Here is a 17,755-nt window from a genome sequence, read left to right as displayed (position 1 = left end):
CTCTCATCCTGTGTCCGGTCTTTCCAGCTCTGAAATGGCTCTTCCAGATATTTGAATGAGAAATAAAATGTCTTCTGGGAAATCAGCAAAAGGATGGCCTTTGGAACCCTCCTAGTGTTGCAGCGGTCCTTTCAAGCTTGACCCAAGAATAACAGCTACTCTGTGGAGGCTTTACGGGCTTCTGAGGTGGCGCTAGTGGTAAAGAACCTACCTGCAGATGCCGGAGACACTGGAGATGTGGATTCAACCTCTGGGTTGGGGAGATTGCCTGGAGGAAGGCATGGCAACTCACTCCAGCATTCTTGCGTGGAGAATCCCATGGACAGAGGAGCCTGGTGGGCTGCGGTCCATGGGGTTGCAAAGCGTCGGACAGGACTGAAGGGACTTAGAACACAAGTCCCTGGAGGCTTGACAGGCCTCTCTGGGCCTCTGGATGACACCCCTGCTGCTCTTCAGGTGTTTTCCAGCTTCTGATGTTTGCTCAAGCCTGGCCTCTGTGTGCGTCTGTGTGTATGTGAGAGAGAGAGAGAGCGCGTGCGTGCGGGGGCGGGGGGGAGTGGTTTGCCCATCTATCTGTTTGAAGCTTCCATTTTGATCCGTGAGGAAGGGCGGAATCTCTCTTGCAAGTTTTTTTTTTTTTTAGGTCTTTATTGAACTTGTTCCAACATTGCTTCTGTTCTATGTTTTGGTCTCTTGAGGCACATGGAAGTTTAGCTTGCTGGCCAAGGATTGATCCCATGCCCCCTGCATTGGAAGGCGATGTCCCAGCCACTGGACCCCCCCAGGGAAGTCCCTTTGGAAGGTATTTTAAGTGTAATGAATTTACTGGGAAAGCCTGAGGAGGAGGAGGGTGGTGAATGGAGGAGGGTTGTGAATGGAAGAGGGTTAACAGTCCAGACAGACCAGCTCTGGCTCCGCAGACGTGAGCATGCGCGCACATCACCTGACGCAGGCGGTCTGGGGCGGGGCCTGAGGCTGTCCGCTTCTGACCCGTGGTACCAGTGCGGCCAGTCTGGGGTCCATTCGGTAAGTAGCCTCGCTAGACCTGCTTGTGTTTTCTAAGTTCTGTGGCCCCTGCGGTTTTCCACAGGCCGCTTGCCTCTGCTTTGGGCCCAGTCTCACACCACACCCTGGCTTCTTTTTCCAAATTTCATTCCTCAGCCTTTTCCTCATGCTGTGCAGCCCAGTTCAGGTTTCTCTAGCAACTAGATCCAAAGCCTGCCCCTGGCCCTCAGCTGGGTTTCCAAATTCAATTACTTTCTGAGAAATAAGGCTTTTTAATTGAACAATAATAAGAGCACTATTCACCCATTACAGGAAACTTGGAAATTGCTGAAAAGTAGATGGGAGCAAATGAAAAGTTATCCAGGATCCTGTAACCCTAAAAGAATTATTGATGAGATTAAAAAAAAAAAAAAAAACACACAACAGTTTTTTTGGCTGTGCTGAGTCTTTGTTGCAGCACACGCAGGCTTCTCTCGTTGCAGGGTATGGGCTTAGTTTGCTGGGTCATGTAGGATCTTAGTTCCCTGACCATGGAGTGAACCCATGTCCCCTGCTTTGGAAGGCAGATTCTTCTCACTGGACCACCAGGGAAATCCCTTACCCATTTTCAAAACTGAAGTATAGTTAATTTACAATGTTATGTTCGTTTCAGGTATACAGCACAGGGATACATTTATGTACAGGAAATCCCTTACATACGAACGAGTTCCATTCTGAGAGTGTGTTCGTATGTCCAATTTGTTCATAAGCCCAACAGAGTTATCCTAGGTACCAATGAGCACAATTGACTATATAGCACAGTACTGTCATAGGTTTATAATACTTTTCATACAAATAATACATTAAAAACAACCCCCCAAAATAAACATTTTAAATCTTACAGAACAGTGCCTTGAAAAGTACAGTGGTACAGTATAATAGCCAGCATACAGGGGCTGGCATCGAGTGAATGCTCAAGAAGAGTTACTGACTGGAGGTGGGAGATGGTAGAGCTGAAGGACCGTCAGCAATAGGAGACGGAGGGCAAGCTGCAGTGTCATTCATGCCTGACATCGATGGAAAGCATGTTCGTCTCTTTGAAAGCTCACAACTTGAAGGTTCTTGTAGGGAACTTATTGTGTATGTATTGAATATATTCTTTTTCGGTTCTTTTCCATTATAGGTGATTGCAAGGTGTGGACTATAGTTCCCTGAGCTGTATACTGATGCGGCTTTGCTTTGTTCTTTTCAGTTCCTTTTTTCCTTCTTCATCTCTATATTTTAAATTTTAATTGAAATAATACAAAAGAAACAGATTTAGGTATTGCTAAAGCCTGCTTTTCTGTTTTATGACTAGTTCTTTGAAAACACACAAAAATGACTCCATATACCGTTGTTGTTCAGTCACTCAGTCATGTCTGACTCTTTGTGACCCCACGGACTTCCTGTCCTTCACTGTCTCCCAGAGTTTGCTCAAACTCATGTCTATTGAGTCAGTGATGCTATCCAACCATCTCGTCCTCTGTCACCCCCATCTCCTCCTGCCCTCAATCTTTCCCAGCATCAAGGTCTCTTTCCAATGAGTTGGCTGTTCACATCAGGTGGCCAAAGTATTGGAGTTTCAGCTTCAGTCCTTTCAATGAATACTCAGTGTTGATTTCCTTAAGGATTGACTAGTTTGATCTCCTTGCTGTTCAAGGGACTCTCAAGAGTCTTCTCCAGCACCACAATTTGAAAGCATCAATTCTTCCACACTCAGCCTTCTTGATGGCCCAACACTCACATCTGTATATGATTATTGGAAAAACCACGGCTCTGACTAGATGGACCTTTGTCAGCAAAGTGATATCTCTGCTTTTTAATACGCCGTCAAGGTTTGTCGCAGCTTTCCTTCCAAGGAGCAAGCATCTTTTCATTTCATGGCTGCAGTCACTGTCTACAGTGATTTTTGGAGCCTGGGAAAATAGATACTGATAATTGCTATTGCTTATTGAGTCCTTAAGACGTAAGGGTATGAGGTAAATGCCTGCTCATCGTCTCAGGTAAATAATCCATCATTTGTTTAACTGGTCTTCTGTAAATAACACTGTGATGAACATCTCTGTGCATACATTTTAATCTAGCTTTCTGATTAGTTCTTTAGACCAGGAGTTGGCAGACTTTTGGTAAAGGGCAGATAATAAACATTTTAAGTTTGGTGGGCCATAAAATCTCTGCCATAACAACTCAGCTCCCCATGGTAGCACAAAAGCAGCCATTAGCTACAAACTAATGAGTGTGGATGTGTTCAAATACAATTTTACTTATAAAAACAGGTGGCTGATTGGATTTGACCCACGGGCCATAGGTTGCCAACCCTGCTTTAGACTAACCAGTCAAGGATGGGCGCATTTTTTTTTCAGTAAAAGGCAGATAGAAAATAGATTTAGCTGTACCCACTGCGGCCTCTGTTGTTTGCTGTTTTTTCTGTCCTTCCCCTCCCCCCATTTTTTCCTTCTTCTCCTTCCTCTTTTTTTCTTCTTTCCGTTTCCTCATTCTTCTTCCGACCTTTTAAGAATGTAAAAACCATTCTTAGCTTGTAGACCATACAAAAACAGACCTTTGCCGACCTCTGGATTAGACAAATGAACGTTGAATTCCTGATTTCAGACAGTATGAACATCGAACCATCTCTTGATGAATGTGGCCTGGTTGCTTTCCAGAATGGTGGCAGTTCCAATCTAAACACCCCCGCTGGCTGTGCAGGAACATCTTCATCCTATTCTACCCTCACCTTATCAAGAAGTTTCTCTTATTCAATCTTTGCTAACTCAATGGATCAGTCTATTTCATACTAATTCACAGTTGCTTTGATTACTAAGAAGCTGAGCATTTTTCCTCTTAATTATCCATTTGTAGTTCCCATTCTGTAAAATTTTTGTGTGTTTTTTGTCTTTTTATTTAGGATTTTATTGTTTTCCTTTATAGTTTTCGCATTTTGTCTTTTTGACAAAGAGAGGATTTGGAGAGTTGTCCTGTTTGTTGCAATGATTCTCCCCAGTGTTTTCTTTTGGTTGTCTTTTGATTTTAATGGTATTTATGATTATTTCCAAGCCTTTTAATTGTATTTGTGATTATTTTGATGGCTAGAAGTGCTTAATTTTTATTTATGTTTTCCTTTGTGAGTTGCATTTCCTCTTTGAAACTCTCTTTTGATTTTCTGAATGTCAGCCACCCGACTTTCCCCTCAGCCTCCTGATATCCCATGCAGTTCAGGAATGCTGTGAAGAAATGTGTCAGTTGTAAATGCTTTCAGCCGAGTCTCAGAAAAGCTGATAAACAGTGGTTTAAGCCAGGGGTGCTCGAACTGTAGCACACATCAGAATCACCAAGGGGCTTCGTAAAACTCAGATTGCAGGGCCCTCCTGTAGAGTTTCAGGTTCTTATAGGTCTGGTTGGGGCCTGAGAATGTGCCTTTGTAACATATTCCCATATGGTGCTGGTGCTGCGGGCCTGGGAACATACTTTGAGAACCACTGGCTTAAACACTTGAGAGATTCAGTTCCCTCACAGAACAAAGAGTTCAGGAGAGGGTGGTCCCAGGGCTGGTGTAATAGCTCCATTGATACCAGGTTCTAGACCATGGCTTTACTTTCTATTGGCTGTTTCCTCAGGGTTGCAAGACGGCTGCCATAGCTCTGGGCCTTTCCTACTTAAACCAGCATTCCAAACATGAAGAAGGGGGAACATGGGAAAAGAAAACCAAACTTTTCCTTTTGGCAGTGTTTGGTACATTGGCACTTTGACCAAAGCTTATAGGTAAATATTTAGTAAGAAGAGAAGGTAGATTTGGGGTAGGAGAGAGTCTCTGTTTTAAATGCTTTCTTGCACTGAGTGGCAAACCACATAGTTCAAGTCCTTGGAGGCTTCCCTGGTGGCTTAGTGATAAAGATCCACCTCCCAATGCAGGAGATGTGGGTTCAGTCCCTGGGTTGGGAAGATCCCCTGGAGGAGGGCATAGCAGCCCACTCCAGTGTTCTTGCCTGGAGGCTCCCACAGACAGAGGAGCCTGGCGGGCTACAGTGCACAGGGTCACAAGGAGCTGGACACAACTGAGCGTGCACACAGCTGTCCTGTCAGGCCCTCGGACCCTCAGCTGCAGCACCAGCTCTGTCTTGATGTCTTTAAGGACCCAGAGTCAGGTCAGCTTGGCCTCCAAACTGGTTTCTGATATTTTCATCACTGAAGTCATTGGACTTCTGCCTGGTTTCTGATACAAAGACTGAACTGGCCCCTTCTTCTGGTATTTGGATGCTTTCTTGCCTGAATTCTTTGCTAAATAATTGGCCTAGCTCTTTCTAAGTTGGGAATCCTGCTTGCTTCTGCCAGTTCTTCTCCTAATCAGGAGTCCTAGCCCCAGACCCCAGTCTGGTGCTGTGGAGCCTTCTACCTGTTGACAGGCCTGCTAAGTACCACCTGCCTGGATTCCTGGAGACACCGCTCAGTCTGGCTCTCAAAGCTCCTGAGAGCAGGAGCCTCCAAAGGCTTGCTTGGATTGATTAGCTGCTGCACTTTGCCTATTGATCCAGCTTTCTCTTATCATCTGTAACCGATGTTGGAATTATTCCCAGTCTTCCTTGGAGGCCAGGGCTTGCTCTACCAGCACCATCAAGAGTGGAAACTGGGAGTAGGAACTTCCTACCTTCTGCTGTGCTGGGCTTAGTCACTCAGTCATGTCCAACTCTTTGCAACCCCATGGACTGTAGCCCTCCAGGCTCTTCTGTCCATGGGGATTCTGCAGGCAAGAATACTGGAGTTGGTTGCCATACTCACCTCCAGGGGATCTTTCTAACCCAGGTCTCCTGCATTGCAGGTGGATTCTTTATTATCTGAGCCACCAGGGATGCCCAAGAATACTGGAGTGGGTAGCCTATCCTTTCTCCAGGGGAATCTTCTCAACCCAGGTATCAAACCGGGGTCTCCTGCATTGCAGGTGGATTTGTTACCACCTGAGCTAGTAGGAGATACCAAAGGCTCAAGAGGAGTGGGCTAAGGCAGGATCTGTCAGAAAGTGTCATGGTCCCAGTGGAGGGGAGAATGAGGTAATCCTAACTCCATGGGAGGCAAAGGTGGATTATCTATTAGGACCCAACCTGGTTTAAACAAGTTAATTGGGAAGTCCAGGGGTAAACCTGGCTTTAAGAATGGCTCATTGCTTGGTTTCAAATGGTATCACTAGGATCCAGTCATGCCCATCTTCCCGTTTAGTTTCTTCTTTATTCACTTCTTTCTTCAACTGGCCCTGACCTCATGTCACAGGATGGCTGCTAGCAGTGGTGCGGACCGCATCCTTCCTGCTTTCTTTCCAGAGGAGAAAGAGAAAATCAAAACTCCCAGAACTAAGCTTCCTGATCTGGGTCACTGTCACAGGAAAATGTGATGTATAGATTCATTAAGTGTTGAGTCAGAGGATTCAACCCTAGGTTTGGGGATAGAATCAATCCCACCCAAAACCACATGGCTGAAAATGGGGGCAAGAGTGCTCTCAAAGGACATTCAGGCACACTAAAGTGGGAGAAGGAGGAAATGGATGTGCGGAAGGAAGGAAGGAAGTGAAAGTTGCCCAGTCGTGTCTGACTCTTTGCGACCCCATGGACTATACAGTCCCTGGAATTCTCCAGGCCAGAATACTGGAGTGGGTAGTCTTTCCCTTCTCCAGGGGATCTTCCCAGCCCAGGGATCAAATCCAGGTCTCCCGCACTGCAGGCAGGTTCTTTACCAGTTGAGCCACAGGGAAGCCCGGATGTGGGGAGGTAACCTATAGATATTCATTCTAATTGGAAGTTGAACTTGTGTGGTGGTAGCTGAAGACTTCAGATGATGACAGGATCTTAAAGCATGCAGGGGTTAAGGGATGGGGAGGAAAGGTGTTTGATTGACTTCCAGGGATGGGGTGTGTGATTGGGTCAGGTTGCTTAAAGGGCCAGGAACAGGTGGGCACCTGGTTATAGTCCTCTCCTCTCCTCTGTGTGCTCCAGCTTCATCTGTAGGTCCAGATCAGGTCAACAAGCTCTACATCTCAGCACCTTCCACACTGCCCATCCGGCTACAGTTAACTCATCCAGGCCTGGGATGAGCTGGATGTCTTCCTACTCAAAGGACACATGATTCAGTCCAACAGTATGCTTATTCTTTTGGCAACAAAAAGTGCCATGTAGAACGTTCATTGCCATTCTGGACACCGCCTCCTTCAAAAGCCCTTTGGGTTTACTGCCCTTGTTTTTCTCTGTAGCTCAGATGTAATTTGTCAGCCCCATGTAATGTATTTCATCTTGAGTGGAGTCTCAGGAAAAATAAGTTTGTGGCCACAGATGCATTTGAATGCCTTCTGTCATCAGAGGACGAAATTAATGTCGAGCTAGTATTTTGCCCACAGGGGACCAAATTGAAGCTCCAAGTCACAAATCAGTTTTTTTCCCTCAGGTGTCTGCTGATCCATACTCTGCTGCCTTCATGGTCTTGTTGCCTTTTTTTGGTCCCTAATTATCATAGTCACCACTGTGTTTAGTCTTGGAAGCCTCCTAAATCCTTTTGGAATCAATCAGAGAGATTTCAAGGGAAGTAAATAAATACCATGTGATTTGTTTTCCCTCATGTATTGGTTTTCTCAGCAGGGAAGGGAAAAATGTATAATTCAGATGTAAACTTTGTCTGATTAAGATCAAATGAGATTCTCTTATTCTTTTATTTTCTTTCTGTTAACCCTTCTGCCTGCTTCTTCCCTCTGTCCCCTCCTTCCATTGTGAAAGAGTGTTTGATCCTTTGACTGAAGGGGAAGGAGAAATGTTGGGAGCTCAGAAGTGCCTGGCGGAACATGCCTGCTTCTCAGCTTCCTCTGGGGTGGAAATTCATTTAAAACTTGCAGTTTCCAAAGTGGTTGCCAAAGCCACAACATGGTGAAGGGGGAGGGGCCCTTAGCATCTCCCAAGGACAGGCTGGAGCAACGCGGTGGGGGTGCGGAGTGGGCACGCCTTGCAGAGACCATCTTTCTGAAAATGTCCCCAAGGTGTAACAGGGAGTTTCTGTCTGAACTGATGAGTCCGGATCCTCCGACTGCAGTCTTGTGGGGTGGGTCTCGGCTTCCACCCTGTCACTGTCTCTACTGAAACCCACAGAAGTTTCCTATTTCCTTCTTCACTAAACTCAGCCTCCTCTTCCTGACTTGTAAAACTCTCCATAAGCTGGGTGCATTCTATCAAGAATATACCTTCATCTGTATCACCATCCAGCCCGACTGTAGGCTTTAGTACTCTTACCTCCCAAGACACACAGAGTTTATATCTTCGAACTGGGGCAGAAGACCTGAACTTGAGTCCTCAGTCTACTTCTTACCGCTCGGTTGTCTTGGGAAAGTCATGAAACCACTCTGAACCTCAGGTTCTCTTCAGGACATGGAACCGGTGAATATCTACTGAGTTCAGGAAACTCTGCATCCATGTCCATCCATTACTATCTCTCTGGTAGCTATGCCCTAATTTTCCCCTCGAAACATCTCTGTCCCGCTTTTGGTCTGTGAACTTCTGGGTGGAGTTAGTTCTGCTCCCAGCATCAGGAGTAGAACCCATGATTCAACCCAAAGCTGAGCAGTGTATCACAATGCCCCCTGATTGCCTCGTGGGTGGATGGTGGGCAGGTGACCTAAGCTGGTCCAACCAGAGTGAATTGCTGCACTTCTGCTGGGACACTTGCTCTTTTTGGCTGAATTTGGGTCTGGAAGGATGTGGTTGCAGCAGCCTGAGCTGGAGAATCAAGCCTGAAACTACCCTGAAGTTGTAGAGCTGAGCTGAGCAGGGGGTGGGGGGAAAGAAACCTGGTCTCAGTCAGTGCTGGAGGACCGTTTCTCTAGCTGCGTCAGCCATCAGATGGCTTCTTCCTCCCCTTTTGTCTGTCCAAAGCCTTCCTGATCTTTCCTCCCCTCCTTCCTTTCTTCTTTTCTGTCCCCACTCCCTTTCTTTTAATTTGCAAAGAAAATCGTGGTAAAATACACAGAACATGAAATTTACCACCTTCACCATTTTTAAGTGTACAGTTTGGCGGTGTTAAGTACATTCATGTTGTTGTGCAACCAATCTCCAGAACTTTTTCATCTTGCAAACCTGAAACTCTATACCCATTCAACAGTTCCCCATTTCTGCATTCCGCCAGCTCCTGGCAGCCACCATTCTACTTTCTGCCTTTGAGTTTGATTCCTCTAGTATGTAGTACCCCATATAAGTGGAGCCACACAATATTTGTCCTTTTATGTCTGGCTTGTGTGTATGTTAGGTCACTTCAGTCATGTCCAACTCTGTGCGACCTTATGGACTGTAGCCTACCAGGTTCCTCTGTCCATGAAATTCTCCGGGCATGAGTGGGTTGCCGTTTCCTTCTGAATGGGATCTTCCTGACCCAGGGATTGAACCCCTGTCTCTTATGTTTCCTGCGTGGGTGCCAGTGGCACTCTTTACCACTAGTGCCAGCTGGGAAGCTATTTCACTGATACAGTGTCTTCAGGATTCATCCATGTTGTAACATGTCAGGATTTCCTTCCTTTTAAAGGCTGAATAATATTCCACTGAATAGATACACCACATTTGGTTTATCCTTTCATCCATCAGTGGACATTTCACTGGTTTCCACTTTTTAGCTATTGTGAGTAAGGCTGCTGTGAACACGGGTGTACAAATGTCTCTCTGAGGCTCTGCTTTCTGTTCTTTGGGTGTATACCTGGAAGTGAATTGCTGTGTCACGTGGGGTTCTATTTCTACTTTTTGGAAGAACTGTCATATTTTCCATGAGTTGCACCCACAAGGCACAGGTTTCCAATTTCTCCATATCCTTGTCAAAACCCTTCCCAGCCTTTTTAGCCAGCATGAAGTTGTCTCCCCTGATCTCTGACCCGCCCCCCCTGCCACGCCAGCCCTCATTGGTACCCACCACTGAGCACACCAGGGATGCCACACAACTCAGCTCAAGGTTAGATGTGGGCCTCTGTGGTTTCTAGATGTTTAGGTCTTTCTGAGCAGAGCAAGAGCTTCCTGGAGGTGAGGTCTGTGAACCCCCATGAGGAGGTGTCAGCAGGAGGCTAAGCTCCCTGGAGGTGCAGAATCATTTCCTGTTTGACGTCTTTACGGGACTATTCTTTGGAGAGATTTTGTTTTTCAAGCATCTCCTCGTGTCTGGCACACAGAGGCTGATAGAGCCATGAAAGCAGCGGTGAGGTTTAGATTCGCACCCCCGAGCTGCCCTGGATAATGGCGTGACCTTGGCAAGTCACCCTCGTTCTCTCAGCTTGTTCTTCAGCTCTAACATGAGGCTGCGTTACCGCCCACACAGGCCTGTGTGTTCATTGAAGTAACTGGTGCAGGGATGCAAGGGCTCTGGGAGTTCCCTCCCCTGCCTGCCCAAAACTGATGGAAGCAAATGTCTGTAAGTGAGATACAGAGTTCCTTGAGAGTCTGATAATGCTCAGTTTTGGAATATTTGAGGATAATTGGCATTCCTAGACAATCCCCAAATTTGTTTCAGCTGATGATACTATCTTGGAGGTGGGGGGACCCAAGCTGCTAGTAAATGACTAAATAGTTCAATCAAGTTTTATGTTGATGTGACCATTGATACTTTCAAATCCAACTCAAGTGCCACTGCAAATATTGCTTCCTCCAGAAAACCTTTCTTAATCCTACAGGACTTAGACACATCTCCATGTCAGCTTGATTGGCTTATTTCCTTGATGGGACATGTCAGCCAACATCCCCTTGTGCATTGAAGCCAGCACATAGTAGATGCTTAGTAAACATTTGTTGAGTGAATGACTGAATGAATAAGTTTCAATGCAATATAGGGAGGCTAAGGAAACAGCCTGGAAGATTGTAGCAGGAGAAATATCCAGAAAGGAACCTGGAGAGTTCATAGCAGACTCTCTGGACAATTGAAGGGTGCCCTGATTTCTCCATTCAAATTTCAGCTCTTAAAAAATCACTGTAGATAGTTACTGCAGTCATGAAATTAAAAGATGCTTGCTCCTTGTAAGAAAAGCTATTACAAACCTAGAGAGCATATTAAAAAGGAGAGACATCACTTGGCTGACAAAGCTCCATCTAGTCAAAGCTATGGTTTTTCAGTAGTCATGTACAGATGTGAGACTTGGAACATAAAGAAGGCTGAGTGCCCAAGAATTGATGCTTTCAAATTGTGCTGCTGCAGAAGACTCTTGAGAGTCCCTTGGACATGAGGAGATCAAACCAGTCAATCCTAAAGGAAATCAACCCTGACTATTCATTGGAAGAACTGATGCTGAAGCTCCAATACTTTGGCCACATAATGCGAAGGGCCAACTCATTGGAAAAGACCTTGGTGCTGGGAAAGATTGAGGACAGGGGAGAAGGGGGAGACAAAGGATGAGATGGTTGGATGGCATCATCGACTTAATGCACTGAGTTTGAGTAAACTCTGAGGGATAGTGAAGGACAGGGAAGCCTGGTGTGTTGCAGTCCACGAGTTGCAAAGAGTCGGACGCAACTGAGTGACTGAACAATAACAAAAATTACACAGCATAGCCAAAAGTGAAAAGTGAAAGTCTCTCAGTTGTGTCTGACTCTTTGCGACCCCATCTACTGTACAGTCCATGGAATTCTCCAGGCCAGAATACTGGAGTGGGTAGCGTTTCCCTTCTTCTCCTGGGGATCTTCCCAACCCAGGGATCGAACCCAGGTCTCCCGCATTGCAGGCTGATTCTTTACCAGCTGATCAGCATAGCCAGTGGGCTCCTACACTTGAATGTAGATATGGCTTCAATTCCTGACTCCTCCACCTACTAGCTGGATGACTTTAAGCAAATTACTTGACCTCACTGAGCCACCAGTGTGCAGCCCAGTTAGACCTCGTTCTGGCTTTGCTCAGAGCCCCCACCTTCCCTGTTTGGCCCTTTGGGGCTGATCTCTTCTCCAGGCGGCCTGCCGTTTACACATCTGAGAATTATGCAGGCCAGTGGAAGCATACATCCTCCAGCCCACCCGCTCCTCACGCAGGGGATTAAAATCTGTCTCATCTTCCCAGTTTGGAATGCTGAGTATTTGGTCAAGGATTCAGCTCCCCTTTTTTATGAGGCTTTAAGAAAACCCAAATTAAACCCTGATTTGTTTTTAAAGATCAGAATCCTTAATCTTGCAGCATTTGGCTCATTTTCCTTACAGGCTTAGAAGGGAACATTAAACAGATTCTGTTTCTTAGCACACTCTGCTTTTTCTCTGCTGTGTATTCGAGGGGGTGGACAAAGCTCTTGAGATTTTCTGTAGTGCTTCAGCCTGCTGGATGACCTTGGCCAAGCCTCCTTACTTCTCTGGCCTTTGGTCGTCATCCGTGGAATGAGGGGGCTGAGCATCAAGGCCTGTGTACTCCTTGAGGGATCACTTAAAACTCCTGTGTTGCAAATGGAGGCTCAGAGAGAGGAAGGGACTTACCAAAGGACACACAGCTATTTATTGGGCAGAACCAGCTCAGGGCTTCTGGTTTTGAGAGGAGATATCCACCCCCCTAGAGACTCCATTTCTCTAAGAAAGAAACATGGGCCTATCAACAATTCCTGTTTAATTTTCAAGCCTCCTACTTTCCTGGGTAGAGTACATGGACTTCAGGATGAAGTTAGTGTTTTCAGGGCTATAAAAATGCAGCCATGAAATTAAAAGATGCTAGGAAGAAAAGCTATGACAAACCTAGACAGAGTATTAAAAAGCAGAGACATCACTTGGCTGACAAATAATCCATATGATCGAAGCTGTGGTTTTTCCAGTAGTCATGTATAGATGTGAGAGTTGGACCAAAAAGAAGATTGAGCACCAAAGAACTGATGCTTTCAAATTGTGCTGGAGAAGACTCTTGAGTCTCTCTGGGACAGCAAGGAGATCAAACCAGTCAATCCTAAAGGAAATCAACTCTGAATACTCATTGGAAGGACTGATGCTGAAGCGCCAATACTTTGGCCACCTGGTATGAAGAGCTGACTTATTGGAAAAGACCCTGATGCTGGTAAAAATTGAGGGCGAAAGGAGAAGGGGACAGCAGAGGATGAGATGGTTAGATAGCATCACCAACTAACTGGATATGAATCTGAGCAAACTCTATGAGATGGTGAAGGTCTGGTAAGCCTGGTGTGCTGCAGTCCATGCGGTCACAAAGAGTTGGACATGACTTAATGGCTGAACAACAACAGCCAAAAAAAAAAAAAAGGAAAATCCAGAAATGGGGAAGTCAGGTTGTGTTGACATATTCTGTGCTTCAGATGTACCAAAAGGAAAAATGTTTGATTTAAACCAAAATGATGTGAAAACTAGCAGCCAGAAGCCGTCAGAATGTTTCCCTAGCCTTGGATAATTGCCCAAAATAGTGACACATCTTTCCACTTTGCCTTGGACTGAAGGGTTTCTGAGATGTGGGATGAAACCTGGAAAGTCCCAGGCAAACCAGGCTGACTCGAATGAATGGACCACCCTACTGGCTGGCTAGTAGGCTAAGAGAAAGGGCTTTAGTAGGGAGCTTGGGCTGCTCTGAGTAATGGGTCAGTCACTTCTTTGCCATGCAGCTTTGAGAGGGCCGAGCTTGCCAAGTCTCAGTGTTCTCATCTGATAGTTGGGCTTGAATGGGGTAATTAGTTTAAATTGTCTACTTTATTAACTGGCACAGAGCAATCACCCACTGAATGTTAAGTCTCTTCCTTCAAGGGGGGAAAAAACTCAGTTTTTTCATTTCTTTTTTTTGGGGGGGGGGGGATAATCATTGTGGATTTTCCCCCCAGCTTTATTGAGGCATAATTGACAAATAAAATTGTAAGGTATTTAAAGTACACCTCAAAACACTTAAATGCACACACTTTAGTGATATGTAACTACCCCTTGTGAAAGGATTCCCACCATTCATGAACACATCTATCACCTCACATGTTTATCTTTTTTTTTTTTTTTTTGTATGAGAAAGGTGTTTTCTTTTTTTTTTTTCCTGATTTAAATTCCCAGCATGTAGTAAAAGAGGTTACAGGTAGTGAGGGAGGATTTTATAAAATCATGCAGTATTTTCTCCAGGGTTGGGTTTTGAGTAAATCACCACGTATCTTGTTGAACTCTTGGGCAAAGCAACCATATTGTTAGTTCTTTCTCTTTTAAAATGTTTAGGATCCCTTCTTGGCCTTTTGGCTAAGATGAAGTGTAACATCTGTTCTTATCCATTGTATACTTATAGCTGATTCACGTGGTCATACAGCAGACACCAAGACAACACTGTAAAGCAATTTTACTCCAATTAAAAAATGTTTAGGAAAGTCATGGATCAGCCTTGGGGTGCGAGAGGGAGCAGTGGGGTCCAGCCTTACACGCAGCTTGACTGATGCAGGGAACAGAGGATGGCTGTTGGCATGAGATCTAGGTTTATTTATTTATTTATTTTATTTTGTAGAAACATCCTCAATATTTATTTTTATTTTTTTACATTTGTATGATTATTTTATTTATTTATTTTTTTTACTTTATTGTATTGGTTTTGCCATACATCAACATGCATCCGTCACGGGTGTACATGTGTTCCCCATCCTGAATCCTCCTCCCACCTCCCTCCCCATACCATCCCTCTGGGTCATCCCAGTGTACCAGCCCCAAGCTTCCTGTATCCTGCATTGAACCTGGACTGGCGATTCATTTCTTATATGATATTATACATGTTTTAATGCCATTCTCCCAAATTATCCCCCCCCTCCCTCTCCCACAGAGTCCAAAAGACTGTTCTATACATCTGTGTCTCTTTTGCTGTCTTGCATACAGGCTTGTCATTACCACATTTCTAAATTCCATATATATGCGTTAGTATACTGTATTGGTGTTTTTCTTTCTGGCTTACTTCACTCTGTATAATAGGCTTCAGTTTCATCCACCTCATTACTGCTACTGCTGCTGAGTCACTTCAGTCGTGTCCGACTCTGTGCGACCCCATAGATGGCAGCCCACGGGCTCCACCGTCCCCAGGATTCTCCAGGCAAGAACACTGGAGTGGGTTGCCATTTCCTTCTCCAATGCATGACAGTGAAAAGTGAAAGTGAAGTTGCTCAGTCATGTCCGACTCCTAGCGACCCCATGGACTGCAATCTACCAGGCTCCTCCGTCCATGGGATTTTCCATGCAAGAGTACTGGAGTGGGGTGCCATTGCTACTTCATTAGAACTGATTCAAATGTATTCTTTTTAATGGCTGAGTGATACTCCATTGTGTTTTTGTACCACAGCTTTCTTATCCATTCATCTGCTGATGGACATCTAGGTTGCTTCCATGTCCTGGCTATTATAAACAGTGCTGTGATGAACATTGGGGTACACGTGTCTCTTTCAATTCTGGTTTCCTTGGTGTGTATGCCCAGCAGTGGGATTGCTGGGTCGTATGGCAGTTCTATTTCCAGTTTTTTAAGGATTCTCCACACTGTTCTCCATAGTGGCTTTATTAGTTTGCATTCCCACCAACAGTGTAAGAGGGTTCCCTTTTCTCCACATCCTCTCCAGCATTTATTGCTTGTAGACTTTTGGATCGCAGCCATTCTGACTGGCGTGAAATGGTACCTCATTGTGGTTTTGATTTGCATTTCTCTGATAATGAGTGATGTTGAGCATCTTTTCATGTGTTTGTTAGCCATCTGTATGTCTTCTTTGGAGAAATGTCTATTTAGTTCTTTGGCCCATTTTTTGATTGGGTCATTTATTTTTCTGGAGTTGAGCTGCAGGAGTCGCTTGTATATTTTTGAGATTAGTTGTTTGTCAGTTGCTTCATTTGCTATTATTTTCTCCTATTCTGAAGGCTGTCTTTTCACCTTGCTTATAGTTTCTTTTGTTGTGCAGACGCTTTTAATTTTAATTAGATCCCATTTGTTTATTAAAAATATGGAACGCTTCACGAATTTGCGTGTCATCCTTGCGCAGGGGCCATGCTAATCTTCTCTGTATCTTTCCAATTTTTGTGCTGCCAAAGCAAGCACGAGATCTAGGTTTAAAATTCCAGTTCTGCCCCATTTTGGCTGTCACTCTCGTTCTCTCCTGTGTCAGGTAAATGACCATCTGTACTTTGCACGGTTCTCATGTGGCCTCTGAGAGAGTGACGCTTGGTACTTCCTGGGAGCGTGTGACTATTTTAGTCCTGTCTATTTGGGTTCCTGTCTTAGACAGTCAGAGGGTCTCAAGGTCTTCCCTGTGCCATTCAAGGCTGGGTTAAAACAGGAGCATATGTGTTGGCTGGGGCGGGAAGCCAGCTCTCGTGGTGAGATGATTTCCCCTCGGATACCTGAAGATAAAATCCAGACCTTTGGGGACTTCCTTGGTGGTCCAGTGACTAAGACTCTGTGCTCCCAATGCAGGAGGTCCCAGGTTCGATCCCTGGTTGGGGAACTAGATCCCATATGCCTCCACTGAAGGTCCCGCATGCTGCATCTAAGACCTGGCGCAGCCATATAAATAAATAGATACTGTAAAAAATCCAGACTTTTGACTCCAGAACCACAAAACAACCTGGCCGCTCTGTTGGCAGCTAGGTCCTGGGTCTCTGTCCATCTAAATCAGTAAAGAGAAGGTCAGAGGTGCTGAAGTCAGAGTCAGCCACCCCACTGACCTTGCTGGCAGGTTGTCTCAGGATTGGTTCATGTCTTAGAGCTCTTTGTCTTTATTTCTCCCCAAGCCTGCAGTTTTAAGCTGTGGATGTCTGCAGGCTGTTTGGAGGGCCAGGAATGGCCCCTCTGGCCTCTTCTCTTTCCCCACCAGCTTTGAGAGGCAACAGTGAAAAAGTGCAAGTATTAGTTGCTAAGTCGTGTCCAACTCTTTGTGACCCCATGGACTGTAGCCCACCAGGCTCCTCTGTCTATGGAATTATCCAGGAAAGGATACTAGAGTGGGTAGCCATTCCTTTTTCCAGGGGATCTTCCTGACCCAGGGATCGAACCTGGGTCTCTTGCATTGCAGGCAGATTCTTTACAGTCTGAGCCACCAGGGAAGCCCAGCACAGGGTAGCTAATAAATGGTTCATCAGTGGCTGTGGCCCTATTAATGTAGCCCTTCCACTACAGCTGAACACTTAGGAGGCTTCCATTATAAGTAACATTGGGATGACCACTGCAAATGGGCCTAAGTAATCCTTTAGAAAAGTTGGCAAAGAGAGAGGTCATGCTTGCTCTACAGATGAGATTTCCTGAGAAGGAAAGTTGAGCAATTTAAAACAAATTTGCAAACATTTGGAAGGAAGTCTTCCTCAAATATATCTCATCCTGCCTGCCTTAGCCAAGCATTCTGATGAGACTCTTTCTCTTGCATTGGGATCAAAATTAGAGTCCTTAGTTACCACCCTAGGGTGCTATAATTGCTGTGTGCCTTTGAAATTAATATGCAAGCTACTTCCAGAGTCTGGGCTGAGAAGCAAGCAAAATCTCCCGACCTGACTCAAGGTGCATTGGTGGTAACAAACCTTACGTGCTTCAACACGAGACAGAAGTAAACGTCAGCCCTGGCTCAGTGTCAGCTCTCCACTGCCCCAAAACACAGACCAGAAAGGGACAGTCTGTGATGCTGGCATCTTGCCTAGTCATTTTGGTTATTATATTTTCAGTTTAGTAAATTCACTTATTTTATTTGGTTCATTTCCAAATCTGACATGTTACTGCTTATAATGTCAAGTGTTTGGCCAGTCTTTTCAAATTTAGCTTTTATCTCTTTGAACATAGCAGGCACAGTTACTTTGTG

At 45.2% G+C, this 17,755-nt stretch overlaps 2 pseudogenes; one reads left to right on the top strand and one right to left on the bottom strand.

Moving 5' to 3' along the window:
- The first annotated feature begins 14,169 nt into the window (after positions 1-14,169).
- Positions 14,170-14,319, top strand: LOC138984042 (U2 spliceosomal RNA; annotated as a pseudogene).
- Positions 14,320-15,907: 1,588 nt separating this feature from the next.
- LOC138984062 (U6 spliceosomal RNA) lies at positions 15,908-16,008 on the bottom strand (annotated as a pseudogene).
- Between the last annotated feature and the right edge of the window lie 1,747 nt (positions 16,009-17,755).

This window comes from Bos mutus, chromosome 19 (assembly GCF_027580195.1).
Source record: "Bos mutus isolate GX-2022 chromosome 19, NWIPB_WYAK_1.1, whole genome shotgun sequence".
NCBI lineage: Eukaryota > Metazoa > Chordata > Mammalia > Artiodactyla > Bovidae > Bos > Bos mutus.
The sequence above is the reverse complement of the archived record's forward strand: the minus strand, read 5'-3'. Positions and strand labels throughout refer to the sequence as shown.